The sequence below is a fragment of the Ovis aries genome, chromosome 6, assembly GCF_016772045.2.
Source record: "Ovis aries strain OAR_USU_Benz2616 breed Rambouillet chromosome 6, ARS-UI_Ramb_v3.0, whole genome shotgun sequence".
NCBI lineage: Eukaryota > Metazoa > Chordata > Mammalia > Artiodactyla > Bovidae > Ovis > Ovis aries.
Window position 1 is genome coordinate 21,609,101 of NC_056059.1, and position 9,581 is coordinate 21,618,681.

The 9,581-nt window shown below is 37.4% G+C and overlaps 1 non-coding gene across 1 annotated transcript; it reads right to left on the minus strand.

The window, feature by feature from the left end:
* Nucleotides 1-7,334: 7,334 nt before the first annotated feature.
* TRNAR-ACG (transfer RNA arginine (anticodon ACG)) lies at nt 7,335-7,406 on the minus strand. Its single transcript has one exon. It is a non-coding gene; the product is annotated as a tRNA-Arg (tRNA).
* Nucleotides 7,407-9,581: the final 2,175 nt, after the last annotated feature.

A 9,581-nucleotide genomic window follows, 5' to 3' on the forward strand; every position in this document is an offset into this window, starting at 1 on the left:
AGTCATTCCTGTTATAGTGAGTCTAGCTAAAGGTTGTCAGTGAGCCAAATCTGTGTTTCATTGATTTTTTCCATTCTTTTTTAGTCCTTATTTAATTTATTTTCATACTGCTCTTTATTATTTCCTACTGAATTTGACTTTCAGTTGTTGTTTATTTCCTAGTTCTTTTAAGTGTAAGGTTAGATTGATTGTTTTAAGATTTTTCTTCTTTCTTGAGGTAGATTGTATTGCTATAAATTTCCTTCTTAGTGCCACTGTTGCTGTATTCAATAGATTTTGATAACATATTTTTATTTCCATCTGTCTCCATTTATTTCTTCTTTGACCTTTGATCTTCATTGATCTAATAGTTGTTCAGTAACATACTGTTCAGTCTTCACAAACTATGATTTTTCCAACTTTCTTCTTGTAGTTGATTTCTAGTTTCACATCATTTTGATCAGAACAGACACTTGATATGATTTCAGTCTTTGTAAATTTATTGATTTGTGTCCCAATATATGGTCTATCCTTGGGAAGGTTTCATGTGCATTTGAAAAGAATGGCTATTGTACTCTGCTGGAATGGGATGTTCTGCTTAACTATTAAGTCAGTCTGGTTTAATGTTTTATTTAAGGCCACTGTTTCCTTATGGTAAAGATTAAGTCATCATTGTGTCACAAAATAGTTATTCAAAGATCAATTTTGTCATATGAGCTCCTAGGTAAGAATGAACATATCAAAAAATAAGAAATGAACTTTCCCCTCAAGAAGTTCATAATATTTTATTAATTTAGGATAACACATAAAACAATTAGAAAAACAATAAACTAACTACATAATTGTGTTGAAAGAACCAACACTAAAAATTTTATAGTTTGGAAAACTGAGTCAGTTAATATTATCCAGGAAGTCCCCACTCTGGAGAAACAATTTAGACTAGATCTGAGAAAAGGAGCATTTAATTCACCACAGTAACAAATTGAAAATAAAAACCATATGATTATCTCAATAGATGCAGAGAAGGCCTTTGACAAAACTCAACATCCATTTATGATAAAAACTCTCCAGAAAGCAGGAATAGAAGGAACATACCTCAACATAATAAAAGCTATATATGACAAACCCACAGCAAACATTATCCTCAATGGTGAAAAATTGAAAGCATTTCCCCTAAAGTCAGGAACAAGACAAGGGTGCCCACTTTCACCGCTACTATTCAACATAGTTCTGGAAGTTTGGCCACAGCAATCAGAGCAGAAAAAGAAATAAAAGGAATCCAAATTGGAAAAGAAGAAGTAAAACTCTCACTGTTTGCAGATGACATGATCCTCTACATAGAAAACCCTAAAGACTCCACCAGAAATTTACTAGAGCTAATCAATGAATATAGTAAAGCATTCCTATACACTAATAATGAGAAAGTAGAAAAAGAGATTAAGGAAACAATTTCATTCACCATTGCAATGAAAAGGATAAAATACTTAGGAATATATCTACCTAAAGAAACTAAAGACCTATATATAGAAAACTATAAAACACTGATGAAAAAAATCAAAGAGGACACTACTAGATGGAGAAATATACCATGTTCATGGATCAGAAGAATCAATATAGTGAAAATGAGTATACTACCCAAAGTAATCTACAGATTCAATGCAATCCTTATCAAGCTACCAGCAGTATTTTTCACAGAGCTAGAACAAATAATTTCACGATTTGTATGGAAATACAAAAAACCTCGCATAGCCAAAGCAATCTTGAGAAAGAAGAATGGAACTGGAGGAATCAACCTGCCTGACTTCAGGCTCTACTACAAAGCCACAGTCATCAAGACAGTATGGTACTGGCACAAAGACAGAAATATAGATCAATGGAACAAAATAGAAAGCCCAGAGATAAATCCACACACCTATGGACACCTTATCTTTGACAAAGGAGGCAAGAATATACAATGGAGTAAAGACAATCTCTTTAACAAGTGGTGCTGGGAAAACTGGTCAACCACTTGTAAAAGAATGAAACTAGAACACTTTCCAACACCATTCACAAAAATAAACTCAAAATGGATTAAAGATCTAAATGTAAGACCAGAAACTATAAAAATCCTAGAGGAGAACATAGGCAAAACACTCTCTGACATAAATCACAGCAGGATCCTCTATGATCCACCTCCCAGAATACTGGAAATAAAAGCAAAAATAAACAAATGGGATCTAATTAAAATTAAAAGCTTCTGCACAACAAAGGAAAATATAAGCAAGGTGAAAAGACATCCTTCAGAATGGGAGAAAATAATAGCAAATGAAGCAACTGACAAACAACTAATCTCAAAAATATACAAGCAACTTATGCAGCTCAATTCCAGAAAAATAAATGACCCAATCAAAAAATGGGCCAAAGAACTAAATAGACATTTCTCCAAAGAAGACATACAGGTGGCTAACAAACAGATGAAAAGATGCTCAACATCATTCATTATCAGAGAAATGCAAATCAAAACCACAATGAGGTACCATTTCACACCAGTCAGAATGGCTGTGATCCAAAAGTCTACAAGCAATAAATGCTGGAGAGGGTGTGGAGAAAAGGGAACCCTCTTACACTGTTGGTGGGAATACAAACTAGTACAGCCACTATGGAGAACAGTGTGGAGATTCCTCAAAAAACTGCAAATAGAACTGCCTTATGACCCAGCAATCCCACTGCTGGGCATACACACCGAGGAAACCAGATTTTGAAAGAGACACGTGTACCCCAATGTTCATTGCAGCACTGTTTGTAACAGCCAGGACATGGAAGCAACCTAGATGTCCATCAGCAGATGAATGGATAAGAAAGCAGTGGTACATATACACAATGGAGTATTACTTAGCCATTAAAAAGAATACATTTGAATCAGTTTTAATGAGGTGGATGAAACTGGAGCCTATTATACAGACTGAAGTAAGCCAGAAAGAAAAACACCAATACAGTATACTAACTCATATATATGGAATTTAGAAAGATGGTAATGATAACCCTGTATGCGAGACAGCAAAAGAGACACAGATGTAAAGAACAGACTTTTGGACTCTGTGGGAGAGGGAGAGGGTGGGATGATTTGGGAGAATGGCATTGAAACATGTATACTATCATGTAAGAAAAGAATCACCAGTCTAGGTTCAATACAGGATACAGGATGCTTGCGGCTGGTGCACTGGGATAACCCAGAGAGATGATATAGGAAGGGTGGTGGGAGGGGGGGTTCAGGGTTGGGAACTCATGTACACCTGTGGTGGATTCATGTCAATGTATGGCAAAACCAATACAGTATTGTAAAGTAAAAGAATAAATAGCCTGGAAAAATAAAATAAATAAATAAATTACCAGAGAGATAAGAGAATGAAGTCAGAGAGACACAAAAAGGGCTTACTGATTTGTTTAAGATGGGAATGTAGAAAAAGGAACTGGAGGGAAGAAGAGTGATAGTGTTTAAGAATACAAACTTGCAATTAATAGTAAATAAGCCACAGAGATCTAATGCACAATAGACAGTTATATATATTATATAAGTATAATTATGTAATATGATAAATATCTCTATTGTGATCATATTACAATATATAAATTCATCAAAATACCATGCTGTACACCTTAAACTTATACAATGTTACACATTAAATTTATTCAATTAAAAAAATAAAATGCATTGCTCCACAAGGCCTCATATCATTACCATAATTTGGAGTGCTTCATAAATATTCATTTATTTTTTATTTGCTGAGCTCACTTGTGTTTCTTCTAAAAATATTTTTGGATCAATCTGCAAATACAGTAGTAACAAATCATTCATTAAATTTGTTGAAAACTTTTTAAAATGCATAAAGATTCAGTTCACTCAATAATGGCTCAAATTATACTAATAAATATCTTCCACATAAGGAGAGAGATTTTGTTTTTGGAGTTAAGCTCTGGATATAGTTTTAGTACAGAAAAGAAGGGAACTCTGGGCTTTCAATGTGACATATGTAGCATTTCATATGCCATATGTAGTAACTTCCCTGGTGGCTCAGACGGCAATGTGTCTGCCTACAATGTAGGAGAAGTGAGGTGAAGTGAAATCGCTCAGTCGTGTCTGACTCTTTGCTACCCCATGGACTGTAGCCCACAAGGCTCCTCCCTCCATGGGATTCTCCAGGCAAGAGTACTGGAGTGGGTTGCCATTTCCTTCTCCAGGGTATCTTCCCAACCCAGAGATCAAACCCGGGTCTCCCACATTCCAGGCAGACGCTTTAACCTCTGAGCCACCTTCAACCCCTGGGTCGGGAAAATCTCCTGGAGAAGGAAATGGCAACCCACTCCAGTATTCTTACCTGGAAAATCCCATGGATGGAGGATCCTGGCAGGCTATAGTCCACGGGGTCACAAAGAGTCAGACACGACTGACTTCACTATCACTTTCATGTAGCATTTAATGAGATGCACTTTCTTTCTTCCCCCCTTATTTTTAAAGGAATTTATCCAAAGCTATCCTCTAAATAGGTATCTTTTTCTATGAAAATAATATAAATCTATTCTTGAAATGACATTGCTTAAAATGATCCGGGCTATTCTCTGGCTTACTGAAGTGCAGGGGAGCAGTATTAATATTACTATAACTATAACTGGAAGACAACCTGTCTGCCATTCTATCTAGAAGGATATATCATACAATACTTAAGAAGGCTTTGACGCAGGGTGCAGCATGCTTGGGGCTGGTGCATGGGGATGACCCAGAGAGATGTTGTGGGGAGGGAGGTGGGAGGGGGGTTCATGTTTGGGAATGCATGTAAGAATTAAAGATTTTAAAATTTAAAAATAAAAACTAAAAAAAAAAATACTTAAGAAGGCTTTGGCAAAAGTGTTCCTCCTCTTCCAAGAGAACTATGTTTATGTAACTCCTTACCATATATTTTACAGATTTTTTAAAAAGATTAATTTTATCATTATAGAGACTTGATTTAAATTAATAAAAATTATAGAGCAAAACTGAAGAATAGAATGACAGGTTAACTTGGCAGGGTGTGGAAAGTCACCATCAGCCTTTTTTTTTTTTTTTTTTTTGCAAAATAGCACTAATTATAGCTCTTGCTTGATATAAAATAATGCTAAGCAGTCCCAGATTGCCAAGATTATATAATGACCATCTTGGCAGCAGTTTTAAATCACTATAATTTCATTCTGGATTTTGATTATCACAATTATACTTTATTAAAACAACTCACTCACAAGAAAATAATATCAAAGTAGAAGAATTGTATTTGTTTATTCATTTGTGTTGTTCTTGAGGTAAGTAGAGTTATAATGAATTGAGATGACAAAATTTTTGACTGAAATTGTCTTTTTCCTATGGCTCTCTTTTATATTAAAAATGTGACAAATTTAGGAAGGGTGTAGAGTTCAAAGATTAACGTCTATACATATACATATATACATCTATGCCAATGTTTCCTTCAGTTCAGTTCAGTTGCACAGTCGTGTCTGACTCTTTGCAACCCCATGAATCACAGTGCTCCAGGCCTCCCTATCCATCACCAATTCCCAGAGTTCACTCAAACTCACCTCCATCGAGTTGGTGATGCCATCCAGCCATTTCATCCTCTATCGTCCCCTTATCCTCCTGCCCCTAATCCCTCGCAGCATCAGGGTCTTTTCCAAGGAGTCAACTCTTTGCATGAGGTGGCCAAAGTACTGGAGTTTCAGCCTCAGCATCAGTCCTTCCAGTGAACACCCAAGACTGATCTTTAGAATGGACTGGTTGGATCTCCTTGCAGTCTGAGGGACTCTCCAACACCATAGTTCAAAAGCATAAATTCTTCAGTGCTCAGCTTTCTTCACAGTCCAACTCTCACATCCATGCATGACCACTGGAAAAATCATAGCCCTGACTAGACGGACATTTGTTGGCAAAGTAATATCTCTGCTTTTCAAATGCTATCTAGGTTGGTTATAACTCTTCTTCCAAGGAGTAAGCGTCTTTTAATTTCATGGCTGCAATCGTCATCTGCAGTGATTTTGGAGCCCCCCAAAATAAAGTCTGACACTGTTTTCACTGTTTCCCCATCTATTTCCCATGAAGTGATGGGACCAGATGCCATGATCTTTGTTTTCTGAATGTTGAGCTTTAAGCCAACTCTTACACTCTCCTCTTTCACTTTCATCAAGAGGCTTTTTAGTTCCTCCTCACTTTCTGCCATAAGGGTAGTGTCATCTGCATATATGAGGTTATTGCTATTTCTCTGAGCAATCTTGATTCCAGCTTGCGCTTCTTCCAGTCTAGTGTTTCTCATGATGTATTCTGCATGTAAGTTAAATAAGCAAATGAGAAAAAAAATCTCTAAAATAATAAATTCTCCAAATTAGATTTAAAAATTTACTCTTGTATTTATTCCATTTTTTACTTTCTCCAATTGTTCACAATATAATTAATATTCATTCAGTGGATGATTACTTTTGAAGATGCATGTGGTCACATGTGTATGATTTCTGGTTCCTATTAGACCATAAGTAATTTGAAAAAAAGGATAATATTCTGTGTATTTTTCACTCTATTTAGATGGCTTATCCCCATCATACTTCTTGTGTTTTTTTTTTTTAATTCATGACTGTCTCACATACATTCACAGCACACATGCACACACAAACCCAGAAGAGTTCATCCACTGAGAAATTATGAATAATGTAGTGAATAATAGGTGAACAAGTAATAGAGGTACCAGCAAAGAGTTATTATAGTTTGAATTATTCAATTACTAGACGTTTTCTAGTGTTTGATGAAAGCAAGGGGAGAAATGGTATGATGATGTAGAACATGAGGGGCAAGAAAGGAAGTCAAATTAAGAATTAGTTTTGTACTCATATAGAAATGATTTCAGGCTATCCGTGAAGAAGAGAATATAATGCTGCTAGGTGGCTGACTGGTCTGTATAAGGGAACAGTTTGGGGTCTAAAGGTGAGCTACTGGCACTAAGCACAGAGCTCTCAATAGTGGTGAAAACTGCAGAAAGCTTGGTGAAAGGAAGGAGACACAGTGTTGAGAACACATCTAATCTCTATCCCTAAAAATTTGTCTACTTGCCTCATAAGGACACTACTGAACAAATCTTGAGATGTCAGGAAAGAATCTGCATGTGCGGTTAATCTATGCAGGAAAAGGAAACAACTCTATCTCAAGGACAAAAAGGATCTAAAACAGGAAAAATGAAGAAGCGAAATCGCTCAGTCGTGTCTGACTATTTGCGACCCCATGGACTGTAGCCACCAGGCTCCTCGGTCCATGGCATTTTCCAAAAATGAATACTGGAGTGAGTTGCTATTTCCTTCTCCAGGGGATATTCCCTACCCAGGGATCAAAACTGGGTCTCCTGCATCGTAGGCAGACGCTTTACCGTCTGAGCTACCAGGGAAGCCCAAAACAGGAAAACAGACACATAAATCACTGGTATGTGATTTATGGAAATCAGAGGCATGGAAATCAGGGGCATTAACTGGACTGTAGATTCAGTGTTACTCAGTTCAGTTCAGTCATTCAGTCGTGTCCGACTCTGCGACCCCATGAATTGCAGCACGCCAGGCCTCCCTGTCCATCACCAACTCCTGGAGTTCACTCAGACTCACTTCCATCGAGTCAGTGATGCCATCCAGCCATCTCATCCTCTGTCGTCCCCTTCTCCTCCTGCCCTTAATCCCTTCCAGCATCAGAGTCTTTTCCAATGAGTCAACTCTTCACATGAGGTGGCCAAAATACTGGAGTTTCAGCTTTAGCATCATTCCTTCCAAAGAAATCCCAGGGCTGATCTCCTTCAGAATGGACTGGTTGGATCTCCTTGCAGTCCAAGGGACTCTCAAGAGTCTTCTCCAGCACCACAGTTCAAAAGCATCAATTCTTCAGCACTCAGCCTTCTTCACAGTCCAACTCTCACATCCATACATGACCACAAGAAAAACCATAGTCTTGACTAGGTGGATGTTAGTTGGCAAAGTAATATCTCTGCTTTTGAATATGCTGTCTAGGTTGGTCATAACTTTTCTTCCAAGGAGTAAGCATCTTTTAATTTCATGGCTGCAGTCACCATCTGCAGTGATTTTGGAGCCCCCCAAAATAAAGTCTGGCACTGTTTCCAGTGTTTCCCCATCTATTTCCCATGAAGTGATGGGATTGGATGCCATGATCTTCATTTTCTGAATGTTGAGCTTTAAGCCAACTTTTTCACTCTCCTCTTTCACTTTCATCAAGAGGCTTTTTAGTTCCTCTTCATTTTCTCCCATAAGGGTGGTGTCATCTGCATACCTGAGGTTGTTAATATTTCTCCCGGCAATCTTGATTCCAGCTTGTGTTTCTTCCAGCCCAGTGTTTCTCATGATGCACTCTGCCACTGTGTTATTATTATCTGGAAGTGCTACTTTTCCTGCCTCTGCTGCTCCAATACAACTGCCACACATTCGTGAAGTTGTTGACTAAACATTAGAACATGGAGCTTCACCACCATAAACTTGCTCATCTGTAAAAAGCTGCCTGTCCACCACCACAGCTGTCAGAAGCTGGCTTCTGCCTTACTTCCATCTTTCAAATATCAGACATCTCCATCTCCCTGGAAGAACCCAACTTTTATTCACAATCTTAAGTATATGAGTCATGAAAAATGTAAATTTTTTTCCTTCTAATTCTTGTGATAAGAAAAAAATATTGAAGGGGTGAGAAGAGATTCCATTTAACAATGAGCAGTATTCAACACAGAAGGTTGATTTATTTAACAGGAGAGTTATTCTTTCCATTCTTCTATGTCATTCTTTTGATAAGCATTCACATTGAAAACAATTATTTGTTTCAATTGAAAACAATTATTTGTGCTCTGGGGTTATTCCAAATGTTTCTCCCACTGACCTCCTTACTAGACTTTGTCAGAAAAAATTCTCTTCTTCAAACTGGAAAGTTTTGACTTTAAGGTCTAAACCCAGGAATCTGGGAAATCTTTATCTCTGTCCCTCTGTCTCATGCAAAGTGGACAACAGAATGATGTTCTTTTGAGGAGAATTTCTCTATTCTATTTCTGATGATTAATGTCAAATCATGCAGAACAATCTAAAAATCAGGTCATAAGTTTTTCACACTCAGTTGTTTTAAAGATCATTCCATAAGGTCATACAGATCCATTGAAGGAGGGATGACAGTGATTAGGATTAGGCATGCTGGTCCTGTGAGCAAGTATCTCATGCAATTTACATGTGACCACAGGGCCTTTATAGCCTGGCTCTGAGTACAGTTTCACATGGGGCTATCAGTTCTGCCTGACTTTCTGTCTAGGAGGATGAAATCATATCCAGTTGATATTGAGTGGTTTTGAGTTGCATTGTTACTACCTGGTGCTTTAAGATAGGCTGTCTTTTTCAAAAGTTATTATATTGCCAAGAGCAATTTCTCCAAAGTACTACATTAAAAAGTGCACATGAGTTTTGTTCCAAACACCTAAAAATCTGTAATATGCCTCCTACCTCTCAGCAAGCCATGCCACAGGCTCTTGGCAATATATTGTCAGCACAAATACTGCTGGTATATAAAAGCCAAATAACAGGCTGCTTAA